Raw genomic sequence first — 17,254 nt, 5'->3', positions numbered from 1 at the left:
TAGAACTTCACTGTGGTATCTATGCCCAGGATAAAGTTGAAAGCTCGGCTCAATCAAAATCAACACGTTTATTTAACATCTCTTCGTTATGAGACACTATATTGGGTGATGGGAGTTCTAAGAGGATATGAAAATAAACAAAGTCAATCCCTGCCCTCAAAGATCTTACATTCTATTGACAATAAATTCAATAGATAAATAAATACCAGAGAAATCAAGAAGGAAAAAATCACAAACTACTGGGAGATCATGAAAGTTAGACATTCTACTGAGAATAGTCAATAGATAAATAAATACCAGATAAACTGAGAAGGAACAAGATGCAAACTACTGGGGAGATTATGAAAGTTTTCCTTATGAGGAAACATTCTACTGAGAATGAAGTTAATAGATAAATAAATACCAGATAAATCAAGAAGAAAAACAACATAAACTACTGGGAAATCTCAAAAGTTTTCCTTATGAAGAGACATTCTACTGAGAATAAAGTTAATAAATAAATATCCGATAAACTGAGAAGGAAGAAGATATAAACTACTAGGGAGATCATGAAAGTTTTCCTTATGAAGAGACCCATGACTAAGTTTTGAAAGATGTTAAAAGACTTAAAAGGCAAACACTGTTTAAATCAGCTAGCGCTTTATTGGTTAATAAACTTAAGAACTGTGACTCAGAGCAACCTTGGAAACCTTTAACTGTCACCAGGAAGAAGCTATGGCCCTGGTTGGCACCAGTCTTGGGGATACAAGTCAAATCCTATTAATTTCAGCTGCTGTTATTGGGAATAAAGGGTGGCTGGATGTTGATGACGGTTCAAGGCCCAAATATGTGCTTCTCTTCTCCTGTGTCAATTTTGGGAAGTTCCTCTGAAGCAAAGGGCGGTTTTAAACCTTAGGTTTCTCTTTCCTTCTGTATTTGGTTTGCTCTAGAGTTTGCCAAACAGGTTCTACCTATTCTTGTCAAACAAGGATATTTTTTCCCCCATGAGTTGTCTCTGATATATTGTAAGCATTTTAAAGGCCAAAAGTTACCATGGCAACAAATCACATCAGTATAAACAGCGCTTCTGTTTATGCAAAAACTTCGGGAGATTAAGAAAATGAAAGGGGGGGTGAAGAATGGATAAAATAACGCATTTAAACTAACAAAAAGTATATAATGGCTTGGTTTGTTTAGATTCTACCTAGGGTGATATTCACTTTAGTCAATCATATAGTCGTGCAGCAAAGAAAATACAGATACATTCACGTAGATCCCAGCCAAATCCCAATCCCAATAATCCGATTTTCTGAATTGCTATTTTCTCCAGGCGGTGTCATTTTCCCCCAAGGTGACTAAGATCAGCTACAGGTATAGATCAACTCATTATGTCCTCTTAGGAGTTCACATTTCCTGATAACCGGCAGTCAAACCAGGTAAGCAGGCGGAATTAGTGGCCAAGTCTCATAAACGACTGGGAAAAAGCCTATCGGCCACTCATTCGTGGTTCCCACACACTCTGGTTACATCATACCCCAGTCTGGGAACCGGGAGGCCAATGAGGCTCGGGGACCCAGGTCAGGTGGCCGCAGCATCCCAGGGCCCCTGAAATTCGACCCCCAAGATGCGATTTCAGGAGGGGCCCACCCGCCGGATAGCTGACTCCTGTACCGCTGCTGCTTGTGAGCAATTTTCGGATTTGGTTTCACCATGGCTTTCAGGCCTGGCTGTTTGGGTCCATGGATTGACGGCTGGAGCAGCCTTGTTGATGTGTGTGTGTGTGTGTGTGTGTGTGTGTGTGTGTGTGTGCAGGTGTGCAGGTGCGCAGGTAGAACCATTTCTTATACCACATGTCCCCGAGTTACATAACTGCATCTTTTTCTCCTTTTTTCCTTCCTTGTGACTTCTCTCTTCAAAGCGCGGCAACTGGCTGGATTTTATTTACCCTTAGGATAGTTTGGACCATCAAGCTTTCATCCATAAGGTGCCGAGGGTTCCCCCGATCCTATGGGCAAATCTCCCCTGCTCCCCCTTCCCCACTTCTGGAGGACCGGCTCCACCAGGAGGAATGTGTAACATGACCACCCTGCTAAGGTTTCATCGGGCAAATGCGGTGTTGACAAGAGGGATCTGTTTGCTGCAGATGGAGCAGGCATTTCTTTACATGTGCGGGAAGGGAAGCAATTATGGCCAGCGGGTAGGTTGCCTCGTGAGCCCGCACCCAGGCAAGGGAGATTCCAGGTCCCAATCGCAGGCAAGAGTTGAATCTGTTTTCTTGATAATAAACTTGATGGATTCATCCTAAAATATTGATTCATCCTAAAATATTGTGTATATGGGAAACTTTGGAAAAGTATTCTTAAAATAGATAAGAAGAAGAGAAAGTTTTTAAAACTAAATTCCTTCTCTGTGCCAGGTACTCTGCTAAACGCTTCATAAATTTTATTACTTGATTTTCATGATAATCCAGGGAAGTAGGAGCTATTAAAGTTGAGGAAATGGAGGTGAACTAATTTGTCCAGAGTAATATAGCTAGGAAATGTCTGAGGCTGAATTTGAACTCAGGTTTTCTTGACTCCAGATCCAATGCTTTAACCAAACTGGATCAGCGAAAACTTACTAACTCCTTGGGTGGGGATGGGGAGACAGTAGGAGTCAGGACAGAGGCAAAGAGAGGACCTTCACTAAAAAAAGAAGGGGATCAAGAGGGAGCCTAGTATGGTTATTCCTCTCTTCCATTTTCCCCAAACTATTGTTCTTCCTAAACTGGCGGCATCACAGATTAGAAATGAAAGAGTTTAGAGAATATCTATCATATTGCAAATGAAGCAACTAAGACAGAGAAGTGAAGGGTCTTATTCAGTCACCTCACCAGAAAGTGATGGGTGGGATTTGAACAAAAGACTCCTTACTCCAAGTACTTCTCAGGATATATTACAGAGGAAACTCTACCTATAGATATTCACACACAAGGGCTTACTATGGAGGAAGAAAAGGAAAAGGAGGAGAAGAAAAGAGGAAGAAACAAAAAGGAACAAGAGAAAGAACAGGAGAGAGAAAAGAATGAAGAGATAGAAGAGAAGAAGGGAGGAGGAAAAGGAGCAGTGTTGTTCAGTCATTTTAGTTGTATCTCTTCATGGTCCCATTTGGGGTTTTCTTGGCAAAGATACTAGAGTGGTTTGCCATTTCCTTCTCCAGCTCATTTGACAGATGAGAAAACTGAGGCAGACAGTGTTAAAGGACTTGCCCAGGGTCACACAGGTAGGAAGCGTCTGAGGCTGGATTTGAACTCAAGAAGATGAATTTCCCTGATTCCAAATCCAGTGCTTTAATCCCTTACCCTTTCAAAGATCTGGGATTTTCTGGGGGTGAGTCTTAACTCAACTAAGGCAGATGGTGAAATTTCTATCATTTAGCACGTGATCTTCAGGAGCGTCTGTGGTCATCAGAGTTCATCCCTCCACAGCCACACTGGTCATGAACCTTTCTGAACGTGGCTGGGTTGGTCCTTGATATACAGTCATCACCAGGCTCATACTAGAAGCCTGTCTAGCTTGTTAGGACCTGATGAAGCATTTTTTGGCGAACCCAAGCTAAAGCCTCAGAGGAGCATTTTAGTGGATGAAATAACCATATATGAACATGAAAAATTAACGCATGCATCAGTGCAAATGGGCTAGGGATGGGTCCAAGTCTGGGGAAGGCTTTACAGTTTCCATAGGTAATCCACTGGAAATGCTCAGTTTTGACTTTTCCTTTGCAAAGCAAACCCTCCAAACGCTGTGTAAGGATGAGGGCCCTGCCGTCGCCACTGGGTGCCTGCCAAAGAAAGCAACTAGGTGCTCACATGTTTTTCATACAAGTGCTTCATTATTCATTCATGGTCCAGGTCCTCAGTACATGCTGTTACTAATATTAGGTTTCATCAGAGAATAATGAACAGGAGCACTGGACTGAATGTCTTAACATTTTTTAAACAATGTTTGCCGTGCTCAAATCTATTTCAGGCTTAATTGGGGTCCTTATATAAACATAGGGAGGGCTCAATAGTTTTAGGAAAGGCATAATTGTAGGACAGCTTAGCAACTGAAGAGGAGAGAGTCAGCATGAGAGAAGACCTGTAAGAAGCAAGAGGGTGGAAGGGATTTTTCTGGACTTGGTGAATTGTTTAAAAAATTATTTAAGAAAGAAAAACCAGTTTTTGTAGTAGATGTTCAGGTAGAAGGGTGGTCTTACCTCATGGTGAGTCAAGTAGTTGAGGGGGGAGGACTTGCCTTGAAGTAATCAGGCAATGTTCTCAGGTTGATCCCCCTTCCCCCAAAGATAATTAACTAAATGCTCTCCAGATGGCTTGGAAAAGGTAAAATTACCTCACCTGAACAAAGATTTTCCTTCCCACCTACGAGAGGGTTTCTTATCATAGCTCATAATTAGGGGACATCATCTCTGAGGCAAAAGTATTCCTAACACGGGCTGATAAATATACTCCTAGAAAGGAGAGGCTCTCTCATATACTTTTGGCCTTGCTCCACTTAGTGCTCAGCAGAGTGTAGAAGATCCTTCCTATATAGGAAGCAAGGCAGGAAGGAAGGCAGAAAAGCTCCAAAGAAGGAAGATAAGGAGGGAGGGTGAAAAGAAGGAAGGAAAGGAGAAGAGAAGGAAGAAAGCTTAGAAAGTGGAAGAAAAGGAGAGAGGGCGGGAGGAAGTGAGTGATCAACTTATTTTTCTTTAAATCTAGAATAGGAAAATGAAAGGGAAAATCCAAATATTATCTTTTAAAGGATAAAAATAGGGGGAAAAGCATGAATAGTGACCTAACCCTGTTATCCTCTAACAGTATTCAAGAAATGAGCCACGGCTATCTCTTTGGTGTGACATCCTCATTCAAAAGGATTTTCCTGTGTGTTATTGAAGTCCAAATAAAAATATTCATAACCAAAAATAACTGAGTTAGGGCTTTGTATCCTGGGGCTGGTGTTCTCAGACCACTTTAAAAATCAGTCATTGAGTTATTTCCAGCAAAATGAAGATTGGCCCAGTTAAAATAGCAGTGGGAACTCTCCATCCATGTGCCATAGGGAAATGAGCCAATATAGATTCTGCAAAGTGTCTCCAACTCCAGCCAGACATTACCCTCTTGTTGCCATTGAGCCCAGTAAAGATTAATTTTCAGCCGTGAGATCCAGGGGATGGAAGAATAACCAGGTAAATGGGGGCTCTCTGATTTACTTGATTTCCCCTTATCATCAGGCTTGGTTATTGTACTGGTCTAGGGGCATCCCTTGGGACCTCAGGCAGCACAAAGCCCTCGCCTCATTGTACTCGAGGCATTGATTCTGTGAACAGTTCTCAGGAAGGCAGGGAAGCTTGGGTAGGAAGATAGCCACTACTGATGTCAACAGTTGAAATGGCAGAATGCATGTTGCTGCCTGCAGGATACCTGTCATTCATCCAACCAATGCCTATGGACTAGGCCAATGGGATCTCAGGGCATGGGCTTTGCTTTATTCAGAACTCACCTGGCCAAGCTATTTTGTCCCTTTGCTTAGTAGCTCTCTCTCTCTCTCTCTCTCTCTCTCTCTCTCTCTCTCTCTCTCTCTCTCTCTCTCTCTCTTTCTGTCTGTCTCTGTTTCTGTGTCTCTATCTCTGTCTGTTTCTCTGTGTCTGTCTCTCTCCCTCCCTTCTTCCCCTTCTCTCCCTCTCCTTCTGTCCCTCCCCCCCCCTTTCTCTCTCTATCCCCTCTCTCTCTATCCCTTCTCTCTCTGTCTCTCTCTCTGTTTCTCTCTCTCTCTCTGTCTCTTTGTCTCTGTCTGTCTGTCTGTCTGTCTGTCTGTGTGTCTCTCTCTCTCTCTGTTTCTGTCTGTCTGTCTCTGTCTGTCTCTCTCTCTGTTTCTGTCTGTCTGTCTCTGTCTCTCTCTGTTTCTTTCTCTCTCTGTGTGTGTCTGTCTCTGTCTCTGTGTGTGTATGTGTCTCTCTGTCTCTGTCTCTGTGTGTCTGTCTCTCTCTGTGTGTGTCTCTCTCTGCCTCCCCATATTTTAATGACAATAACTAACCATTTTTTTGTTGCAGTTTCTGCCAGCCTATATGAACCTAAGGCAGCAGATTAAGAAATCACATTCATGACCTGGTATGGATTTGTGGCAAGAATGGGAAGCCAAACTTAAGACTCCATGATTCTTAGCTCTGTTCACTCCTCATAGGGTCAGAATCTAGAGGCAGAGCTGACCACTGCAGACTAGCACCTTCTAGTCTGTGAGAGTTCACAGAGCACAGAACAGGCAAATGACTTTCCAGTCACACAGCTAATAGAAATTAGAATTAAGACAAACTCAGATGTTTCTAGATCAGCTCTCCCCGTAACATAGGATATAAGATAACTTTTTAGGGCTGGCACTAATATCTGAGCTGGGAAGAGAGGGGATCTGGGAAAGATTTCATGTTGGAGGAAGCATTTGATCTGACCTCCGAGTGAAGCTAAGAATTTGAAAGGGCAGAAGTGAGAAGTACGTTTCCAGCCTGGGGCGCAGCCTCTGTGGAGGCAAAGATAAGGAGGCTGGAGCCTCATTTGTGAGGAACAGCAAGATGGCCACTGGGGTCAGAACACAAGATTTAAAGCATTAGTATAGAACATAAAAGGACAGAATCTACCCCATTTCTTTTCTGCATTCCACTAGCTGCTCATCCTTTCCATGAAAACTCAACTCAATTCGGTTCAACAAATGTTTCTCAAGTCTCTCCTATATGTCAGGCTCCAGGCTGAGCAACTATCATACAAAAGAGAAATCCTCCCTGCCTTTGAGGGGATATTTTTTGAAGGGGGGAGGGTAAAAGTGGTGGTGGTGCCTGCAACAGGTTCTCAGATAAACACATATGAAAGAATACGAGATAACACAAGATGTACCTAAAAGGATGCTGTGGGAGCTGGCTCCTGAGCTGTGCCGGGGGCAGTGGATAGGGGCATTCAGATCTGGCCTTACACGCTTCATTAGCTATGTCACTTAACCTGGGTCTGCTTATTTTTTAAATCTGCAAAATGTGGATCCTAATAGCTCTTACCTCTCTTGTAAGGAGCAAGTGAGATAATATTTGTAAAGCTCTAAACACAGTGCCTGGAATATTGTAGGTGTTTAATAAATGCTTATTTCCTCCCTCCCTCTTTCCCTCCTTCTTTCTTTCTTTCTTTCTTTCTTTCTTTCTTTCTTTCTTTCTTTCTTTCTTTCTTTCTTTCTTTCTTTCTTTCTTTCTTTCTTTCTTTCTTTCTTTCTCCCTCTCTCCCTTCCTCTTTCTTTCTTTCTTTCTTTCTTTCTTTCTTTCTTTCTTTTTTCTTTCTTTCTTTCTTTCTTTCTTTCTTTCTGTCCTCTCTTTCTTTCTTTCTTTCTTTCCTCTCTTTCTCTTTTTCTTTCTTTATTCCTTCCTTTCTCCCTTCCTCCCATTGGTTACCAATGAGAAAATGTTCTAAGACACCAGATAAATTACATCAATATTTTGTATTTTGCAACAGTGAGAGAATGGGACAGAGACAGCTACTCTCTTACTGAATTATACAGGTTCTTGGACAGCAGGTCCACTCTAGTACCAGGAATATCACTAAATGAAGCTTTCTAATTTGGAAAAAAATCTATTTCAGTTTGTGCTTTGATGACAAAGTCTTTGTGAGCCTATGGTCAGTGAAGATTTTAAGGAGGGGAGAAGGAGAGAGACAGACAGGGATAGAGAGAGACATACATTCACAGACAAGACAGAGAAAGAAGGCAGAGAGAGAGAGAAAAACAGACAGGTAGACAAAGAGAGAGAGAGAGACTGACAGACTTACATATAAACACAGAGACTAACTCTGTGAAAGAGACAGAGGGACAGAGACAGAGACAGGGAAAACACTTTGCCCATAGTAGAATAAGTAGGGGGCAGCTATTCTCAGTGAATAGAGCACTGATCCTGGAGACAGAAGGACCTGAGTTCAAATGTGACTTTAGATACTTAACTTTAATTTACTAGACTATGTAATCCTGGACAAGTCACTTAACTCCAATTTCCTTTCAACAAAACCCCCCATCAAAACAGCATAATGGAATAGATAAGTACAGCGGTAATGCTTAGCAGGTATGCTGATGTAACTGATCACACTCAACCTACATGTTTCTAACTGCAGGATTTTGGGAAAGCCATTATATATTTTTTGGCTTCAGTTCCTTCTGTAACATGAGGAAGTTTGACTCAATGATCTCCAAGCTTCTTTCCAATTCCAATTTTGTGAGCTGGCATGATACAGTTGAAGGGGCACAGGACTTGACATTGAGGTACTGAGTTAAAATCTTCTCTCTTGTTCTTACACTACCTGCATGACCAGGTAAGTCATGTCAACTTTTTACATCATGTACCTCATTTGTAAAATAAAAGGATTGGACTAGATAGCTTTTAGGTTCCTTTGGACTCAATCTATGATGTCTTTTAGAAACATTTTCACTCAAGATAATTAGCAACAGTCAAGATTCATTAAATCTTCCCTCTATAAGACCAAAGGATCAGATTTGGCAACTGGAAGGTGACTTAAAAATAACCGAGTCCAATCCCTTCCTTTTATAAATTGGGAAACTGAGGCTCAGAGAGGCTCAATGGATTTTCCAATCACATAATTACTAAGAGACAGAATCCAGCCCACCAGCTTCCTGATTCAGAGAGCAGCTTTTATTCATGAATCTTCCCTTGTAGAAGCATAGCCTGGGATGGGATTCTCAGCAAGGAGGATTCTACCAATTGGTTTCTTTCCTTGCTTCTTTCTTCAAACTCATCTGCTTCAGCCCATGTGCAGTCCTCATATCATAGATACGATAGGATCTGCAAAAGCAAAGGCTTAACTTTATGTTGCATTGGTGGGACAAATTTGGTGACCTCATGTTCTCTTCTAAAGAAGAGCAATTACTCATCAGGGTCTGGATATCACATTTTCAAGAACTCACTTTACTCTACGATAAGTGGGGGATCTTGGACTGCCCTCTTCCCAATTTCTACTCCTCCCAACCACCCAAACTCCAGATTCCAGCTGATGTAAAACCCTCTCTCCCAGTGGCCAGATGGAGACAATATTTTTTTTCTCATTATAATACACTGGATATTCCCAAAAAAGTTATGGTTTTATTATACTTGTTCATTTATAAAAAACAGATGGAGCTTGTTTATATTGAGAGTTCTGAGCATTTTCCCCCTCTGGGTTTATGAGAGGCAATTCATGTAGGGCAAAAGAATATAGCATTGCTAAAAGGGCTATTTGGAGCAGGGGGAGCTACATTAAGGAGCCAGACAGGTTATGTGTGGTCCCTGAAAAGGGCAGGTTGCGCTCATGTTTGGCTTCCCACTTCTGCCACAAACATTGGCCTAATTTTATAAAAGTTTTGCATTTGGATCTCATCTGTGACACAAACTTTGTGACTTTGGTCAAGTATTTTTCTGAGAATTAATTTTGTTGGTAAAATGAAAGGGGCTGGACCAGCTGACTTCTAAGATACATCCAACTCAAAGTCTCCAATATGAAGATGATCTTCATCTATACCATTACCATTAATCATTTGCCGTTTGGTTACCATTAAGCTATCACCATCATTATCTTCATCTTTAAAATGAGAGGGTTAAATATACTTTAACATATATAACATGTATTGGTCAACCTGCCATCTCGGCAACTCTTGTATTACAACCCTTGTAATAAAGGGTTTTGCAATTGTCAGTGCTGAAAAATTACCCATGCATATATCTTGTACATAAAAAGCTATAATAAAAAAATGGGAGGGTTAGACTAGATGATCTCCAAGTTTCTTTTCAGCTCCAAATCTAGGATCCTATGAGAGATGGCCCAAAAAAGTGTTCTGTCCAAGTGTCCAGGTTATGATAGTCATCATAGTGCATATAGTGTAGTGTTGGACTTGGAGTTGGGAGGATCTGAGTTCAAATCCAGCTTTATACACTTAGTAGCTGTGTAATCCTGGGACAGTCACATAACCTTTGAATCCCCTGGTTTTCTAGTGAGAAAATCTACCTCCTGAGGCAATATTATTTTTTCTTTTTGATATTCTATATGATGCCAAAAATGTTGATGTTAACCTTTCAGGCTGATTAGAACTGCTTCTATTTTTTAAATCAGTTTTGCCTCAGTTTGCTCATCTAAAAAATGAACTGGAGAAGAAAATGGAAAAGATACTTGGCAGTATCTTTGCCGAGAAAACTTGGGTCAAGAAGAGCAAGACATGATTGAAAATGACTCCTCAATAACAACAAACTGACCTAAAGCAATACATCCCCTTCCTCTTTATTTTCCACTAAGAACTTTCATCTATTCTTGCAACTGAGGTTGAAAAGGATCCCCAAAATCATGTCTGTTACTCAATGTAGCCACCATGTAAAGTGATCGTCCTGCTTCTAGTGAAAGACCTTCAGTAAGAGGGAACCACTGCCCTTCCCTTGTCCCTAATACATCTAACCTCAAGCAAATCTGTTCTATTTTTTTTAACCTTTGATCCTCACTTCTAGCATAGTGACTGGTACAAACCAGTATATTTTAATTGACTGATTGTTTAGTTGGATAGCTATAATTGGTAAAGAAGCTTGAAATCCATTGAAAGAATTATTTTGTTTTCATGCTGGTCTCAACTTTGAAATTACTTAATCCCTTACTAATTCTCTGCCCTAATTTTTAAGGAAACTCAGATCCCCAAAATGGCAAGGATGAGGCACCATTCTAAAGGGCTTTTACACACTGGCAGAGCTGAGACTAGAACCCAGATTTCCTGGATTCATGTCCAGTTTTCTTGCCACATGCTTCCCACTTCATTCATCAAATAATCTAGGAAGACTAATTTAATAATATTCCTAGAAGCCTGTTGGGACCCTAAGTGCACAGCTCTCCCAGGCAGTGATGTAGGTTCTGCCTGATTCATCTAACTCTTTGGAACAGAACTGAGAATCAAGAAGAGGAAAGTAATATATTGGTTTCCCATTGGGCTCCAACTGGAACTAACAGAATTGCAATGAGTCATGGGAGTGGAGAAAAGAGTCAATTTTTTGTTGCTAACAAGATTGGACCTCCTTGATCGAAAAATGACCTGACCTTTAAAAGTGGCAGGAAAGAGCCCCCATTAAATCTCTAGAGTACAGTTTAAGATGTCCATCTTAGTAGGATCTATCATAATGACCTTCTGACCAAATTGTTCATAAACGATGAACAGGACATCTGTGGCTTCAACCTCTCTCTTCCCTATGAGGTTTACATTTTTTCTCTGGCAAGCAGACTAGCATGGAAAAGAGCTCTTTGGTTGGTTCTATCAGTCTGTCTGCTTGTCTGTCTATATCTCTCACTGTCTGCTATTTTAAAATCCTCTTTCTGGGAAGAAGATGGGATCGTTTGGATGGCTAGACTTCTTCTTGAAACAGTGTCATGAACAATACTCAGAGTGGGTCCTTATCAACTCTGTATACTGTACAAAATTTCATGCCCTGCCTTTGAAGGACTTATGGACTATCCATCCTATAGCATATTACCTCTCTTTTCTCCTGCCTTCCTGTTCAAATTATGGAACTTAAGAGAGACCTTCCAGATCAACCACTCCCTGATAAAGAATTTAGTCTACATCATTTCTGACAAGTGTTCACTTATCTTTCCCTTGTAGTTTACTAGGGAGGAAAGCCTACCTCCTGAGGCAACCTTATTTTTTCCATTTTATATTCTATGTGAAGCTAGAAATGCTGATGTTAGCCATCGAAGCTCATTAGAACTCTGCCTCTGTCTCTATTTTTTTGTAAAAATCAGGTGAGTTTCCTGCTTATACTGTTCCTTCTAACTTGCCACTTTGCTCAGGTTTGTTTCTTATCACTTTCAAACCTTAATTTCACTTTTTGTTTCTAGCTACTTTTATGGAGATTAGTATTTACAAAGGTGCTAGGGAAAAAAAATCCTCCTTTATTTTTCTTCCCTCTAAAAATAATGCACTTCACTAGGATCAATATAGAAACAGAAAGTCCTGTTTTTATTCCAGTGTCACATTAAGACTTTGTCAAGGAAGAATTAATATGGTCGCACAATGCTAGTGAATGAACACATGTTCTTATAAATACTTTTGTGTCCATATTTGTTTGATGATTACATTATTGTAGTTTAATTTTTTTGTTACATTGTCCTCTCCACCCTCCCATGACTGCATGCTCCAAATGTGGATGTATGAGTCAGTGTTGAGTTCAAAGAGAGTAAAAAGCATGCAAATTTTGCCTTGACTGCATCCAGGGAGCTTGTAGATAGTCAAAAAAGAAAGGTCCATTGATACCGCTTGATTGACAGCCAGACCTTGGAGCAATTTGCACCCTGATCAGATAGGAGTTTTCTCCCATAACCTTGGGCTCCAGATTTGGAAGCCCTTAATTGTGAAATGGTCTGCCCTTTGCCCTTTAAGAGAAAATGAGATCCACATCTTTTAAGTGTCTCCCCTGTGTCCCTCCACTGACGTGTACAGTAAATGACTGCTGTCCTTCTTTTCAGCCTGGGTAAGACACATGGATGTCACGGCTCCTTTTCGCATGCTCTGTGAAGCTGACCCCATCCCGATGGCGTGATCTTCAAGGACGTTGTCCGAAGTCCACTCTGCACATCGGGAAGCTTGTTTTATTCTTCATACGTTTAGTTTTTCTTTCCTGTAATTAAAAGAAGACAAAACCCAAGCAACAAAACAGCCCTTTCCACAACAGTTAACTTTATATATTTATCAGGAAATGACACTGGGTGGGCAGCAGGGAGTAAGGCACATAAAGTCTCTATCACCAGGAATGGAAAAGTGCAACAGCAAACATCCTGCTAGGGAAACTTTCCCTCCTCCTGGTCAGAGCTCCGGGGACCTTTTCATCTTCACTTATAACCAGAGCTCACCTAATTTAATGCATCATTTAGTTCAGCATCAGTGAGCAAAACCCTCTAAGGTCTACTTAGAATGACCCGAGGGCTTGGCGAAAGAGGCTCATCAGCCCAGTTACCCATTCTCTCTTTCCTTCGTGAAGATCAATTTCCATCTCCTGTTTAAGGTAAATTACCTGAAAGCACATTGGGTCCAATTCAGCTATGGGACTAGTTGGGCGGAAGGACACTACTTTTCTCAAATCTCTCTCATCTACATTCCAAGAAATATGAGGCAAAACCCAGGAGGGACTGATGGTAATCCCACCTGGGTATTTGGTGTTCCAGAGCAGAGCCAGGAAGAACCGTTTAGGGGATCCCAAATGAAAACTGATCCAAGTTTGAGCAGGAAATCAGATCCCAGGAACTCATCAAAATGTTTTCACTCAGACCTGGGACCATTAAAGAGAACCCCTCTAGTCCTACTTAGTCTAGACCCTGCTGGTGCTGGAGAGAAACTCAATCCGCTAGAAGTAGGCACGTGACTAGAAATATATAGCATACAGTGTGACCCCATGGGAGACCCCTGTCACAAACTATGTTCCCCCTGGAATGAGGGAAACCTCCTTCCTGCCAGCCACCAGATGGGGCCAATATTTCATCATGAGTCAAAACTCCATTTCTGAATTCTTTGTTCTTTCGAAATTTGGAAGAAAAAAAAAAAGGAAAAAGAATCTTGGACGAAAGAAAACAATCACGTCATTTGTTCTCCTGTTGCCCTGCCCGTGATGCAGTCCTCCACAAATGTGTGCTTTGAGATTAATTTAATCTCACTAGGCTGGCTGAGGGCACAGAGTCATGTTTTATCTTGCTTTAGGTAAATCGTTAAGGAATTGCGTGAAGTTGTTTGATCAGAGGAACATGATTTTTAAAAAGTGGCCCTGCCTCCGTTCAGTTGATAATCCCATTTAAGATCGGTGTGATTCATTACGATGAGATGCAGTGAGTGGTACTTGCTCACATGGGGCACACACATGTGCCAACATACCTCCTGCCTTTTCCTGTTCCTCACTCATTCTTCTGACCCCAAAGCCAGCTCTCACAGGACAGACCTCCCCCTTTCTCCAAAGATAGGAGAAATTTGTGTAAACAAATCTAGGAGAGTTCAGTAAAAATGAATCCTTTAAGGGTCTGACACAACACAGAGGTTTTCGATGGTTTAATTAATTTTTGATAATATTAAAACGACAGCATCTTTTCAACAAACAATTATTATGCACCAACCATGTACAAATCTCAGTGAGATGCCAAGGGCACTGAGCAGTTAAGTCTTTTGCTCCAGACCACACAGATGACATTGGTCAGAAGACAAGACCTATCTTGAACCCAGTCTTCCTGACTCCGAAGGTAACCCTCTAGCTCCTATGCTACACTGCCACCTGTCATTCTATCCACAATGCTATCTTTCACTCTGTATCAGGAGGGGTAGTTTCCACACTGCAAGTTCTCCACACTTAGAATATCATAGATCTGAACAAAAAGCATCAACGGACAAAAAAAAAGTATGATCAAAGTGGGATTTGAGGTCATGCTTTTCTAAGCTGAAGTAGTATTGGATTTGGAAGGAACTGATGTTTTCCAGTTCAACTTGCTCCTGAATGAATGAGTGAAAAAGCCATTATCGAGCATTTATTATGTTCTAATAAACTTTGGAGATGTAAATACAAAAATAAGGCAGTCTGTCCTCAGAGAATTTACATTCTAAAATGGGTATGTAACATACACATGAAGATGGTAGCCAGGAAGATGTGTTTTGTTTGCAAATCCATAATGATGGTGAGTGAAACTAGAGAGTATTGAATTTTTACTTCTTTTCCAAAGTAAAGGCAGGTTCAATTTTATTATAGTTCTAGAATTGGAAAGGAGAAAGGGATGAAGAAAAGAAAGATGGTTAGCAAGAAGAAGGCTGGGGGAATGTTAGAAATGGCTGAGACCCACTGAGGCAGAGAATGTGCCATATTGGAATAGCATGGGCATTTTCCTCTAAATAACCTCAATTTGGTTATTTGAGGCAGTAGTACAAATGACTGTGATTAAAACCTTGTGGCTTTCTTACCAGTACATGGACTGTGGTTATTTCCAAGTGCATTGCCAAGTGATGAGATAATAATTGCTATCATTCCCATAGCACTTTATGTATTGTGAAGAATTTTAGAATCCATACAATAACTTGGGATGTAGGTGCTATATTCATTTTACAGATAAAGAAACTGAGGTAAATAGAAGTTAAATGACTTGGCCAAGGTAACATAGCTAGGAAGACTCTGAGACAGGATTTGAACCTTGGTTTTCCTGATTCCTTCTTCTGTTCTCTATCCACTGTACTACCTGGCTGCCTGCTGAAGTAAACTTAATGTCCTTTATATAATAATGAATACTTACCCAACAAGGCAGTATGGTATAGCGGGTAGAGAACTGGCTTTAAAGCCAGGAAGATCTAGATTCAAATCCCATCTCTGACACACAGAGGCTGTATGGTCTTAGACAAGTCTCTAGAAAAAGCTCTAACAGTCTGTTGATTGATAGGGAAATCTATAGAGTTGTAGGTGTGGAAACAGCCCTAACCTTAGAGTCCAAATAATAACTCAGGTTTTGTAACATCAAATGTTTGTCACGTCCTATTCTCCCGACATCCCACTGGATACATACTGTCAAGTCAACAAGTATTATTAAGTAACAGAAAGAAATGGAGAAATGATACATGTATATCCTTCAAGGAGCAGATTACATTTTAATAGAAAAGATAATATATAAGTAACTAGGTATGTAAAAAAATATGTAGATTAAATGGAAGATCATTCTGAAAGGGGAAGGCATCGGGAGCTGGGTGGACAGAGAAAGGACTCCTACAGAAAATGGGATTTGGTGAGGTGAGGAGGTTATGTACAAAGAATCACTACACTTCAATGATGAGGCTTTGGGAAATGGAAGTTACTAAGAATGATAAAATTAAAGTTCCAAAATTTGCAAACTTCTAGTAGATGTAGACAAGGATATAGATTTCCACATAGAGATAGATGTGAGAGGCAATCTAATGTAGTGGATAGAGAACTGGTCTTGGAGGCAGGAAGACATGTTCCCCCCTGACACAAATAGGTTATGTGATCCTGAATAGACCATACAATCTCTCAGTGTCGTAGACAACTCTCTAAGACTATCTATTCCAGATAACAGAGTTTTCTCATTTGGGGAATATCCTAATACCAATTAAATCACAGCTCTGGTTTGTGCGTGTACATATGCTGGTGCTCAACATCAATTCTTTACATCCATATCTCTGAGAGTAAGGCTTATGTTATTGTCTTTATTCTTTATATTCAGACTTGGCAGTTCTTATTTCCCCAGAGGATCTCAAAAGTCTGGATATGGATGAATTTGAATTAATTTGGGATAGTGGCCAGAACTGGAGACTAAGATTTAGGAGTCCTCAATCTAGAGCTGATGGTGAGATCTTAAAGAAAGACTGGAGGGAAGGAGGGTGAGTGAGGGAGGAAGAGAAAAGAGGCAGAGAGAGGCAGAGAGAGAGACATAGAGAGAGGCAAGAGCTAGAGAAATAGAGAAAGCAAAGAGGAAGAAAGAAGACAAGGAAGATGAGGAGGAGGAATAAGTGAATGAGGGAGAAGAGGAGGGGAAGGAGAAGAAGATGATGATGAAGAAGAAAGAAGAAGAAAAAGAAGAAAAAAGAGGAGGAAAAGGAGGAAAAGAAAAGAAAGAAAAGGGAAAGGAAAAAGGGGAAACAAGACTGAGGTCAAGATCTTGAGGGATTCCCACACTTAGTAGGTGAGAGGATAAAGAAGAATAAGTAGAGCATCTAGAGAAGGGGTGAATCACAGATGGAGAAAGAGAACCAAGATGGGGTTAAGCAATGGAGACCAATGATAGTGACACTTACAAGGAGTATGTGATCTATGTGCATTTCTTTGCAGAATGATGGCAACATTTATGAACTCTTGAGTTACTGTGAGACCCTATTTTTTATACCTCTCGTAAAATTACAGAATCATAGATTTACAGCTGGAAAAGACATCAAAGAACAGCTAGTCCAGTCATTTACTTTTACATGTGAGGAAAATGAAGCCCATGGAAGTGAAATGAAATGCCCAAGATCACTTTGAACTTTGCCCAAATGGTAAAGTTGTGATTTAGATCTGGTTTCTTGGAGGACAAATCCAACATTCTTTTTTCTGTACATGCTTCCTCCAAAAAAAAATCAGAATCTCTATTCAAATTTTCCTCTAATGCTTTCTTTTGCTATGGTTGTTTGTCCCTCTAGCTCCTCAAATAGTCTGTCAATGGACCAAGAACTCTGGCAGGTCCAACTGAGCTGGAAAGACTTCAAGAAGAGCC

The sequence above is a fragment of the Antechinus flavipes genome, chromosome 3 (genome assembly GCF_016432865.1).
Source record: "Antechinus flavipes isolate AdamAnt ecotype Samford, QLD, Australia chromosome 3, AdamAnt_v2, whole genome shotgun sequence".
Lineage (NCBI taxonomy): Eukaryota > Metazoa > Chordata > Mammalia > Dasyuromorphia > Dasyuridae > Antechinus > Antechinus flavipes.
This window is presented reverse-complemented; position numbering follows the sequence as displayed.